Genomic DNA, 12,668 nt, shown 5'->3' with positions numbered 1-12,668 from the left:
CGTGAATTTTCATTTTTTTTTCCTCTTTTTGGCCTTGTCTTTTATAAAATGTACTATTTTCACCCACAGCTTAAGAGAGCTTCTTTGATGTTCTTAGTACAACATAGTGTATGTAATGTCAGCTGTTTAAAGCTGGAGATCAGATTGCGCATAATAACATATGTAGTTTGGATTATATAAACACTACAGGAAGAAGGGGAGACAGGGCCTTTCTGTGTGCACATTTCAGATTGCTAGCTGTATGCCTGTTTAGAATGTTAAACACTCCTAACTAGGCGGTGATGAAGTTACTTCTTTAGAGACTGTGACTTCTGAAACTATAAAGACAAAACTTTTTCAACTAAAAATAATTTAAAGATGATGCCAGTAATGACCATATTTATGTGATTTTCTACTTGCTACTTAAGGAGCTTTGAGAGTAGAGGGAAAAAAATTGCATTGCCTTCAAAGCCCTATTTAACTAAGCAATTTCATCAAAAATTTGGAAATACAGCTGAGAAGAGCCCAAACCAGAAAAATGTGGTACAAATGATAAATTTCATCCATTATACCTTTCTCCCATTATAAAGAAGTCTGGAGCAGGAAATCTTACCAGTCTATTTTCTTAGGATTGTTTCTCTTATATTTTAATATTTCAGATTAGTTAGACTGCTTGGAGTTTTTGTCTTTTGTTTGCATCATTCTTTTATCATTGAGGTTGCTGTCTGGCTTTTTGGTCTGTTGAAAGATTTCGTTTCAAGATAAATTAAATAAAACATTACCATATTTTTCAGCAATGAAACATTTCAGATGGAGAAAGAAGTCAATAGTTTTCTGGTTTAAGTTTGTATTTTTATTTTAAATATTCTATCCTGCCTTGTTTCGGGAATACTTCAAGGCCGCTGATGTGTTTACTGCTCAAATATCAACACAGCAGTAATCAGGCCTTTGAAACTACGGGTGAAAAATCCAGTCCATTTCAGTCTTTTTAATTTATGAAAAGAGATTGTGTGGCATTTTGCTTCCTGTCCCTTTTCATAAGAACTTTAAATATGGACACCCCTCCTGCTGGTGTCTTTATATAGGGAAGCTCTGCGTGAGGTTCAAGTTTTTATGAGGAAACTTGTTTAAAACACAATCGTATTTTAAGGCGGGTTTGCCACAGCAAGGTTAGGGGTTGCCAATAAATCGGTTTATAGCAACTTCTCTATTCTCTGCTCCAGACACACCAATGGGGTGACCCGTGCACAATTCCCGCTGGCCACACAAGGCAGCGGCAGTTCTAGTTGATCCTTCCTTGGTCAACTAGATCAACGAAGGCTGTCTTAGAGAGCTTCGGGTATTAAGTGGGCAGAGTCCCCTAGGCCAATTTGGCTGTCTGGGATTCCTGGGAGGATCTTGGAGAACCCAGGACACCCGAATCCCTAGTCCCTATCCTGGTTTTTGCTCTGCTGGAGAATAACAAAACATTTTGGGAACTCAGGAGTTTAATTTACTGCCACCAACCGACAAAATAATAGCATCTTTGTGTGTTCTCTCCCCTCCGTCCCTCCCATCTCCTTCCGACAGAAGCACCACGCTGGCCCTCTGTGAATGCAGCGCAGACAGCACGGGCCAGCCCGGAGCGGTCGCAGGAGGCTCCAGACCCGCAGCCCCAGGGACGCCCGGGAAATCACCGGCCCCAGAACGTCCCCCATTCGCTTTTGGGAAATAAAAAGACGCAGCCAGCGAGATGCCTTCTTAGACCTTCCAGCTCATTTAGCTCATTCTGGCCCCAGAAAGTGTTTGTGTTTGTGTGTAGTTAAGTGAGGCAGAGAAAATCCAAGAAAGCCGCACAAGCCACCCTAAAGCGTCCACGGAAACTCCAGCTCGGTTAATTGCTCCCATATGTCCTCCTCGGCTGTGGTAAAAAAGCAGCGAGGAGGGAAGGCCGGGTCGCTTTATTGATTTTGAAGAGGCTGTAAAAAAGACTATGGCCCATCTCATTTTGGTCCCGGAGGGGCCTAGGCGCAGCCCCGGGGTACCCGGTGCCCGGAGGGACGGTAGGGTGCCTCAGGCCCGGACCTGGCGCCGAGAGGCGGGACAAGGGGACCTCGCGCCCGAGCCCCGCGTGAAGTTCGCGCTCCGCGCTCCAGCTGGTCCCTGGATCCGCCGCAGCCCGGGGCGGGGAGGGGCGCGGGAGGCGCGGCCGGGGCGGGCGCGCGAGAGGAAGGTGCCTTCGGGAACACGCGCAAGGGCGGGGATTCGCGCTGCCAATGAGGCCCCGGTGTGGGCCGAGCAAGGCGGGGGGACGGGCCGGAGCGGAGGCTTTGCTGTGGCAGCTGCTGGAGCGGCGGCCGCCTCGGGAGCCGGAGGAGAGGCAGCCGCGGAGCGCCGAGCTGGCCTCGCCCCGAGGCCCGGCCCTGGGTGTGGGGAACCGCGCTGAGGAGCTGGAAACTTTCCCCGCAGGTAACTCCCGCAGCCCGGGCTCCGCTGCGGGCCTGCGAGCGCCCCGGGCTTGGCCAGCTGCCAGTGTGCGGAGACGTCGAGAGGGACCCGGGGAGGAGAGGGTGATGGGAGAAGGGAAAGGCGTGTGGGAAAGTTTCTGGAGCGCCCCCTCCTCCGCCGGGCACACCCGGGAGCTTTCCGGGAATAGGCACAGACATGTTGGGCGCCCCGGGCCTTGGTCTCGGCGGCTTTGGGGAGTCCGCACCTTCCTTGCGCGGTTCCCCCGCGCCGGACCGAGCCGGCCTCCGGTGGAAACCGGGGTGGTGGGAACCGGGAACGCTCGGGGCACGCTCGAGTTTTGGGACCACCCCCGCCCGGCGCGCCCGCTCGCCCCCTTTCCCGCCTTCTCTGTAGCCCTCGGGCTTGGCAAGGGCCTGGGCTACGCCTGGTACCTGGCGCGGGGGAGGCGGGGGGGGAGGCGCGCCTGGCACCGCGGGGTCCTGGGCGCCCCCCGGAGTGTTGGGGTGCGCGGGTCGCGAAGTTGCCGGGAGAACTTAAGCCGGGGGCATCGTATTGCCCTAGTCTGGGCTGAAAGTCTATTGCTTTGCTTACAAGAACACAGCGATTAGCATATCCACACTCCTTTATTGGGGGCGGGGGTGAGTTAGGATTAGACGTTGGGGGTTTTTCTTTAGGGGTGGGGCGCTGAGAAGAGCGGTAATTGTCAAGATTGTGAGCCCCCTTGTTCTTGGATGCAGAGTGGTCATTTTCGGGGGACTATATCAGGACACTGGCTTCCTGGAGGACTTTGGGGTGCGGGCGCACAGCGCTGTGGGTGTGCGTGGCTCCCGGCTTTGGCGCGGCGGCTTTCCGGAACGCCTGGCTGGGAAGGAAGCTCTAGGCATTGTGTGGGGTGTTTGCAGACAGAAAGGTCCCTGGACCGGTGTTCTCAAAACTTACTGGACTTATTGTGTAAAGCTTCGGGAGGAAATGTGGCGTTGGCCAGGTAGAAACGCGGCGCTGCGGCCAAGGGGCGGAGGACGCCAGGCTCGGCGACGGCCTTCTCCCAGCCCCCTTCTGCCAGCTCCAGATCCCCGTGCCTCCAGTGTTGGGACCGTTCTCAGTGGCGTTGTTCCCTGCTGGAGTTAACTTGGGAGGTGAGGAGGGAACCTTCATCTTGAACTTGACCCCAGAAGCAGCGTCGTGCGTACAGGTTACAAGGTAAATGGAAGCTGAGTCCTAACGTGGGTTGGACCGCAAACTCTGGCTGGTGCGGAAAGGAAGTTCCTGGTTCAGAATCTTTGAGGAAAGGGCTCAGGATTGCTGAGATCGCTCGCTCTGGAAATGCCAGACACACCAGACTGCAGAAGTTAATGCGTGTTTGGAGGGGTGGGGGTGGGAGAGGAAAGGAGAAACCCGGTTAGTTGGCACAGAGGGCTGGTATTTCTCTGTAGTGGAAATGAAGGGAGTCTGCGTCTCTGCTTTCACCAGATCCGCTACCCTCTTTTTTCCTTCCTTGGTCATCTTTATTCCTGCCAGGCTGGCACTCCTGAGGCAGGGGAGGGGAAGGAGAGGAAAGCAGTTGTGAAGCTTCCTGGGTCAGCCTGGAGGTATTTCAGATCTGCTACTAGGAAGATTCCAGGATTTTAACAGCTGCTTCTTGATTGCTGGGAATGAAAGACTTTATGAGCGGCTGAGAGGTGTTCATTATAGAAGTAGTCTGAGTGTTTTACTCATCTAAGCTACTTAAAGACCTCACAAGGGACCTTCCCTAGAGTATGCCAGTTTCTGCAGTTTGTGTCAGCCAGAATGCTTGGTAAGTGTTAGTCAAAAAGCATCATAAATATATCCTGGTGGTTCTGAAATGAAAAGTATGTGGCAGTAAAGGAAGTATGGTATCTGATATCCTTCAGGACTTCCTCCTAGGGTTGTTCCTGTTACCTGCCAAGTGAACTTGGTGCAGGCTTCCGGACTGTTGTGATTTGACAATAAGAGATGGGAAATAGTGTCATCGATTTTAGTGGAAGCAGGAAAAGTCCACAAATAAATTTAAGGTGAGTTTTTATGACCCTGTCTTGCACTTGTGGTGCCCCAGACTTAACTTTATGGCACCAAGCGTTTTGGTTCGAAGTGTTGCTGAACTTGGAAGCAATGGTTTTCCTGCTTTCTTGGTTTAACCACCAGAATGCCTAAATTATTATAATTTATATCCATCCTTGATCTAAGATATAACTGATTCATAGTCAGCCTTTTTCTGCTTCCCATAACAGCCTGTAGAAAAAAGAACATTTTGTCTCTTTAACCACACACAATTTATTTGGTGCCATAGCAAGTTTTTGACACTGGGTGATTGAGGGCATAATTTTAGAGACAATGGAGTTGTCTGGATTAAATCGTCCATTTTTAGGCGACGTTCTCTTCTGAGTTGCTGATTAATTCTTTATTTCTCTGGGAACATTAAAACCAGCATCCCTGAGCCAGTGGAACTATAATCCATATTAGAATGACTCCTGCCAGCATAGCTGGAGGTTAACTTTATGTCGATGTTTCCATTAGACATTTCTAACCTAATTGTAAAGATTTTGTCTCAGTTGGGTTGAGAGTAGGGTTGAGAGTCTCATAGAAAAAGAAATGGCTTTATTTTTATCTTTATGATAAATAGTTTGCGTTACAGGAATATATTTACAGAAGCAAAATAAAGCAGAGTGTTTATATATTTGTGGGGGGGATTTGTTTTAGTGTTTAAAATAGTTTGGTTTTCAACTGTCTCTTAAATGCATATTTCAGTGGTGGAAAAACCAGAACCTCTCCCTGCCCATTTTCTCCCCAGGTTACGAAAGCGTTTGCTGTACAGAGAGCTCTTAAGCCTTTCTGGGTCTTGGTTTTCTCATTTTTTTCATCCCTAAAATGGGATTACCTTGCATCCCTAAAGTTCTGTGACTCTCCAAAAGTTTGAGAAATGTAGGAATTCTGGAGCCAGTGCTGTAATGTTAGAACACTGCTATGGGGTTTATAAGGGCTTGATTTACATATTTTATCCCTAACCCTTTATTTGAGTAAACCAAGGCCTAGAAAGTTAAATTAGACCTCTGTCATCTATAAATAGTTGAGTTGAACTTGAGCCAAAGTCTTCTGATTCTCCCTAGTCTCTTCTGTTTATTCAAACCTGCCAAACAGACTAAAGTTAATATGTGGCAACTTCTCACAATACATTTTTAGGGTTATATATAAGTTATTTTGATTTCAGAACCCCAGGGTTAACATCTATGCTTTGATGTCAGGGATTAAAAACAGTTCACCAATAATGGTAATAAAACTTTCTCCTCAAGAGAGTTTCAGAAAGTCACATGCTTCAAACTAATCATTTGTTTATTTTCAACTTCTTTTTTATTAAGTAGGCTTCAGGGTGTAATGTGATTTATAATCCGGACTAGTAACCCAGACAGCATTCTTAAGGAAATCACTTCTCAAATCTGTACCTCTTTTTAAAAATAAAAAATGAACATATCATTTGCCTTTGATCTTGGTATCTCTCAGCCTAATTGCAAAGCCTGGATGAGTATTCCTTTTTTTGGTGTCATCATTCTTGGACTGTTCCTACTGATGGCTGGATAAGTCTGATTTTGCAGCATTTTCCATGCTAAATACATCCTTCCCTTATGCTGTTGGGTTGATGGTAAAGAGGTAGTAGGTTGCAGGTGACCCATTTTTGCTGTGTCTCTAAATGTTTGTGCTTTGTCCTGCTTGCCTAGTTAGCAGCACTCACTGCAGCTTGACACTCATCTGGAGGCTGGTATTGATTTTCTTTAACAGGTTCTAAAATGAAATTATGTGTTAAGCTGTAGGCTCTTTTATGTCTGAGCAGCTTGTCCATCTTCAGCTTTTTAAACTTATTCTCAGAAGAATGTCTTTTCAAAATATTAAGCAATGGGGTTTAAACCTCAATAAGAAGATGTTATCAGTGCTCATTGGCTGGGAAGGAGGTGTAATACATCTGAAATTGCCGCCATTTCCGTGAGTGAGAGAAGAGAACATTATGAAGCAGTATTTGCTAGAGAAGTTGGGACAGTTTGTACCAGGAGGGCACAAGAGCAGCAAAGGAGAAGAACGACTCTTGGTTTTTAATAATATTATCAGGAGCATGGATTTGGAATGATAGAGGACTTTGATGAAGAAAGCTTTCAGAGGACACTATCTTGTGGAGAGTGAAAGGGGTTCTGCTGGTTTGATTTAGCTGTGTTGCTGATGGAACTTGCCCTTCTAGGGTCGGTGTTGTCTTTAGGGTCCCCTGCAGGTGGGTGTGATCAAGGAGAATGTTCTAGAAAGAAGAGTTCCATAGACAGAATGTCAAGGACAAAAGTGTTGCAGAGGGATGACATAGTTCCTGGATTCTAGCACAGATTTTGTTGCTAACATGAGGGAATTTATTAGTGAAAACCTTCCAGTTGTAGAGGTAGACAGATGCAAACCCATCATGTTCAGTCCACATAGCCCAGAGCCACAGTGACTCAACTTCTTCCCTTCCCCACCTCGGCACATCTAGGGTTACCTGCCAGTCATGAACAGTGGCTTATTACCTCTTTGGGTAGGAGATGGGAGTGGAGAGTAGGGAAGTCTCTAAGAAGCACTTGGCTGTGACCTTTTCATGCATGTATACTCATGCAAAAATACACATCCAGAATTGACCTTTTTGATGTTAGTTCCAATTTGGGAAAGCCCTGGAGGGAACCCAAATTGGCTTGATGCCAGCCAAGGGAGAGTTACTGTTAGACCCATAAAATGGGGCTGTGGGGAGACAAAGTATCCCACAAAGAAGAGGGTTATTGTTAATGGAAGAGGGAGGGAGCTGGATCAACAAAAGAGCTAGCCAGGGCAGTGTACATTTCCACAAGTGGTATTGCTGATCATAACAACATACCAAAGGATACGAACATTCTTAATGTTGTTGTGATGTACACCCCTGTAGTCTTGAGGGCAGTGGACTTGTCCACATTCTGTGGGACTCTGAATTGCTATGTACACAGGCATGAGTGAGTATTGAATTACTGCTAAAGAGTTGGTCATTATTCCCATGTAACCCATTTCACTCCCCTCTCTCTGCCATGCTTTGTTCTAAATTACTTCGGATAAGTAACATTAATTATTAATGTTTATTGAGTGCCGGCTGACTCTGAACTACATGTTTGAATTTAAAAAGTCTGTGGATGAAACAGTTTGGTTCTTTCTTCCCCTGTTGTCCTACATACGTAGAATACTATGGCAGGGATGGTCACCATACAACAGCATTCTGTGTTCTGGTCCTCCTTGCTTCTTGTGGCTTAACAACAGCTGTTTATTTGCTTGGGATTCAGAAATGGGGGCCAGGTTCCCTGTGCCTAGGCTCACTGGTGCCGTGGTGGTTACATGATTCATTGAGGGCCATTGCTGCAATAGTTTACAACATTATAACCATCCTTGATATCTATGGAAGATTGGTTCCAGGATTCCCACGGATACTAAAATCCTCAAATGCTTAACTCCCTTATTAAAAATCGTGTATTATTTGCATATAACTTATGCATACCCTCATATATATATATATATATATATATATTTTTTTTTTTTTTTTTTAATTTTATTATTAGTTTTGAGGCAGAGTCTCCCTCTGTCACCCAGGCTGGAGCGCAGTTGTACAATCTCGGCTACTGCAACCTTTGCCTCCCAGGTTCAAGTGATTCTCCTGCCTCAGCCTCTGGAGTAGCTGGAATTACAGGCATGTGCCACCATGCCTGGCTAATTTTTTTTTTTTTTTTTTTTTTTTTTTTTGAGACAGAGTCTCGCTCTGTCGCCCAGGCTGGAGTGCAGTGGCGCAATCTCGGCTCACTGCAAGCTCCGCCTCCCGGGTTCACGCCATTCTCCTGCCTCAGCCTCTCCGAGTAGCTGGGACTACAGGTGCCCGCCACCACGCCCGGCTAATTTTTTTTTGTATTTTTAGTAGAGACGGGGTTTCACCGTGGTCTCGATCTCCTGACCTTGTGATCCGCCCGCCTCGGCCTCCCAAAGTGCTGGGATTACAAGCGTGAGCCACCGTGCCCGGCCACCTGGCTAATTTTTGTGTTTTTAGTAAAGACGAGGTTTCACCATGTTGGCCAGGCTGGTCTTGAACTCCTGACCTCAGGTGATCCACCTGCCTCAGCCTCCCAAAGTGCTGGGATTACAGGCATGAGCCACCTTGCCCGGCCTCCTTTGTGTTTTATTTTGAGAAAGGGTTTCCATTTGTTGCCCAGGCTGGACTGCACTGGTGCGATCATGGCTCACTGCAGCCTCAACCTTCTGGACTCAAGCAATACTTCCACCTCAGCCTCCTGAGTAGCTGGGAGTACAGGTGCACACCACCACACCCAGCTAATTTTTGTATTATTTTTTTTCTTTGTAGAGACAGGGTCTTACTGTGAGACCAGACCAGGCTGGTCTCAAACTCTTGGTTCAAGTGATCCTCCTGCCTTGGCCTCTCAAAGTGCTGGGATTACAGGCATGAGCCAACCCCCTAGTCCTCCTTCATACTTTAAATCATCTCTAGATTATTTATAATACCTAATACAATGTAAATGCTAGATAAATAGTTGTTATTCTGTATTGTTTTAAAATTTATATTTTTATTGTATTTATTGTATTTTATTATATTTATTGTATTGTTATCTTTTTTCCAGTGGTCAGTTCTAGAATATTTTTTGAATATTTTCTAACCTAGGTTTGTTGAATCTGTGGCCATGGAACCTGAGATATGGAGGGTTGGGTGTGGAGGGGGTGACTGTGCTTACTACTATAATCCTGCTTTTGATTAGTTTTCCACTGGCCATGTACTTAAGGGTAAGGTGGATGTGTCCCCTGCCCCAGGGAGTGAATTTTGATTAAGCCATCAATTTTAGTAATGCCATACCTTTTGCCAGTGACTTATTAATGAATATGTATGTGACGCCTGTTAGGTCCTGGCATATTTGAAGCATAAGGTTGTCAGCACAAGAGAACAAGTAGCATCGAGTGCAGAGTAAAGGTGCCTAAGACCACAATTCCTTTTTTTTTGTTGTTGGTGTCAGGGGTGTAGGAGGCGAGTGGGTAGAGACAGGGTCTCACCATGTTGCCCAGGCTCGTCTCAAACTCCTGGCCTCAAGCAGTCCTTCCATCTCAGTTTCCCAAAGTGCTGGATTACAATGTGAACCACCATCCCCCGCCCACAATGACTTATTTTAGCTGCTGATTAGCCAGCCCTAGAACCACTGTGACTCAGAACTTCTGTGAGAAAAAAACATTTTTATTATTGTTTCTTTCTTATCTTTTTTTTTTTAAGCTAGGGTCTCACTCTGTCACCCAGGCTGGACTGCAGTAGCATGATCACAGCTCACTGTAGCCTCTGCCTCCCGGGCTCAAGTGATCCTCCCACCTCAGCCTCCCAAATAGCTGGGACTATAGGTGTGCACCACCACACCCGGCTAATTTTTGTATTTTTTGTAGAGATGGGGTTTCCCCATGTTGCCCAGGCTGGTCCCGAACTCCTGGACTCACGCGATCCTCCCACCTTGGCCTCCCAAAGTTCTGGGATTACAGGTGTGAGCAACTGTGCCCAGCCTCATTATTGTTTAAGATCGGTGGTCCCCGGCGGGGCACGGTGGCTCATGCCTGTAATCCCACCACTTTGGGAGGCTGAGGCGGGCGGATCACGAGGTCAGGAGGTCGAGACCATCCTGGCTAACACAGTGAAACCCCGTCTCTACTAAAAATACAAAAAATTAGCTGGGTGTGGTTGCAGGCACCTGTAGTCCCAGCTACTCGGGAGGCTGAGGCAGGAGAATGGCGTGAACCCGGGAGGCGGAGCTTGCAGTGAGCCAAGATAGCGCCACTGCACTCTGGCCTGGGCGAAAGAGCGAGACTCCTTCTCAAAAAAAAAAAAAAAAAAGAACAGTGGTCCCCAAAGTGGAGTGTGCTAGATCATCCAATATGGGAGGGAAGAAAATATTCAAGAATGTTAGCAAAAATTAAGCTTTTAAAATATTTATTGTATGAGTTGACACTGGTTGGTATATCTGATAGTCTCTTATCAACTTACATTGTACGAGGTTGCCTGAGGGAAGACTGGGCCTTTTACAACCTGGTGGAATTGACAGTGGTACCCTCATTCTTATTCTTGCCTTTGGTGAACTCTATCCATCTAAATACATTTATGGCTAGATTATCTGGTTTTAACTAAACTGACCCCCACAAAATGGGCGAGTGGTTTAAAAAGATTCTTGCAAAGAAAGTGTAATGATAATGATATAAGTATAAAGGAACAAGAAAATGTTCTTATGAGTTTAGAACATGACTTTTAAAACAAATTTGACAAGAAGGTGGCTCAAAAAATTATGTATGGGCTGAGCGCGGTGACTCATGCCTATAATCCCAGCACTTTGGGAGGCCGAGGTGGGCAGATCACCTGAGGTCAGGAGTTTAAGACCAGCCTGGCCAACATGGTGAAACCTTGTCTCTACTAAAAATACAAAAATTAGCCAGGTGTGGTAGTGTACGCCTGTAATCTCGGCTACTCGGGAGGCTGAGGCAGGAGAATCACTTGAACCTGGGAGGTGGAGGTTGCCGTGAGCCAAGATTGTGCCACTGAACTCTAGCCTGGGTGGCAGAATGAGTCTCCGTCTTGAAAAACAACAACAACAACAACAACAAAATTATGTTTGGATTTGTATTATTAACAAAAATGAACTTAAAAATACTGTTTGACTCCCATCCTTTTAAAGTTTTAAATGTTGTATAATGTATATACTACATTCGTGTGTGTATATACATACCATTCATAACTAGTTTTAATTACGCATAAATTAATACAATTTATAATATGTTAGTATATATGTTATAAATTTTTTCCCCTGAAATTCCTGAGCTTCAATACCTTTTCAAAATTTTTTACTTTTTATTTTTTTAGAGGTGAGTCTTGCTCTGTTGCCCAAGCTGGAGTGCAGTGGTGTGATGATAGTTCACTGCAGCCTCCAACTCCTGGGCTCAAGTGATCCTGTCACCTCAGACTCTCAAGTATCTGGGACTACAGGTGTGCACCATCATACCTGGCTTAATTAAAAAAAATTTTTTTTTGAGATGGAAACTTTCTCTGTCGCCCAGGTTGGAGTGCAGTGGTGCTGTCTTTGCTCATTGTAGCCTCTGCCTCCTGGGTTCGAGTGATTGTCCTGCCTCAGCCTCCTGAATAGCTGGGATTACAGGTGTGCACCACTACACCTGGCTAATTTTTGTATTTTCCTTTTTTTTTTTTTGAGACGGAGTCTCGCTCTCGCCCAGTCTGGAGTGCAGTGGCATGATCCCAGCTCACTGCAAGCTCCACCTTCCGGGTTCACGCCATTCTCCTGCCTTAGCCTCCCGAGTAGCTGGGACTACAGGTGCCCGCCACCACACCCAGCTAGTTTTTTTGTATTTTTAGTAGAGGCGGGGGTTTCACCATGTTAGCCAGGATGGTCTCAATCTCCTGACCTCATGATCTGCCCACGTCAGCCTCCCAAAGTGCTGAGATTACAGGCATGTGCCACTGCGCCTGGCTTAATTTTTGTATTTTTGGTAGACACGGGGTTTCACCATGTTGGCTAGGCTGGTCTCAAACTCCTGAGCTCAAGTGATCTGCCCACCTCGGCCTCCCAAAGTGCTGGGATTACAGGCATGAGCCATCGTGCCTGGCTAATTTATTTTTATTTTTATTTTATTTTATTTATTTATTTTTTACTGATAGTCCTGAGTGATCAAAAAAGCTTTGAGACCACAATTTAAGTCACTTAGAGTTAGGTATTTTTTGTTACTTGCAGCTGAAAGCACCATACCTGATAGAAGGACAGATAAGAGTAGTAGCTGTCCTTGTTTTATTCTTAGCTTTCAAGAATCTCTGTGATCTGGGCCGGGCGCGGTGGTTCACGCTTGTTATCCCAGCACTTTGGAAGGCCGAGGCGGGTGGATCACGAGGTCAGGAGATCGAGACCACGGTGAAACCCCGTCTCTACTAAAAATACAAAAAAAAAAAAAAATTAGCCGGGCGTGGTGGTGGGCGCCTGTAGTCCCAGCTGCTCAGAGACGCTGAGGCAGGAGAATGGCGTGAACCCGGGAGGCGGAGCTTGCAGTGAGCCGAGATTGCGCCACTGCACTCCAGCCTGGGCGACAGAGCAAGACTCTGTCTCAAAAAAAAAAAAAAAAAAAAAAAAAAAAAAGAATCTCTGTGATCTGGACCCTAATTTCTTTGC

General features: G+C 46.2%; 1 protein-coding gene across 6 annotated transcripts in view; it reads left to right on the top strand.

The window, feature by feature from the left end:
• The first annotated feature begins 2,280 nt into the window (after positions 1–2,280).
• The window catches only part of TANC1 (tetratricopeptide repeat, ankyrin repeat and coiled-coil containing 1), a 263,097-nt gene continuing 252,709 nt past the window's right edge, over positions 2,281–12,668 (top strand). For all 6 annotated transcript variants that reach the window (XM_030796065.1, XM_030796063.1, XM_030796061.1 and 3 more), the window contains exon 1: positions 2,281–2,427. The gene's annotated coding sequence lies outside the window, so the exon portion shown is untranslated. The remainder of the gene's footprint in view (positions 2,428–12,668) is intronic.

This window comes from Nomascus leucogenys, chromosome 17 (genome assembly GCF_006542625.1).
Source record: "Nomascus leucogenys isolate Asia chromosome 17, Asia_NLE_v1, whole genome shotgun sequence".
In the NCBI taxonomy this organism is placed as follows: domain Eukaryota; kingdom Metazoa; phylum Chordata; class Mammalia; order Primates; family Hylobatidae; genus Nomascus; species Nomascus leucogenys.
The sequence above is the reverse complement of the archived record's forward strand: the minus strand, read 5'-3'. Positions and strand labels throughout refer to the sequence as shown.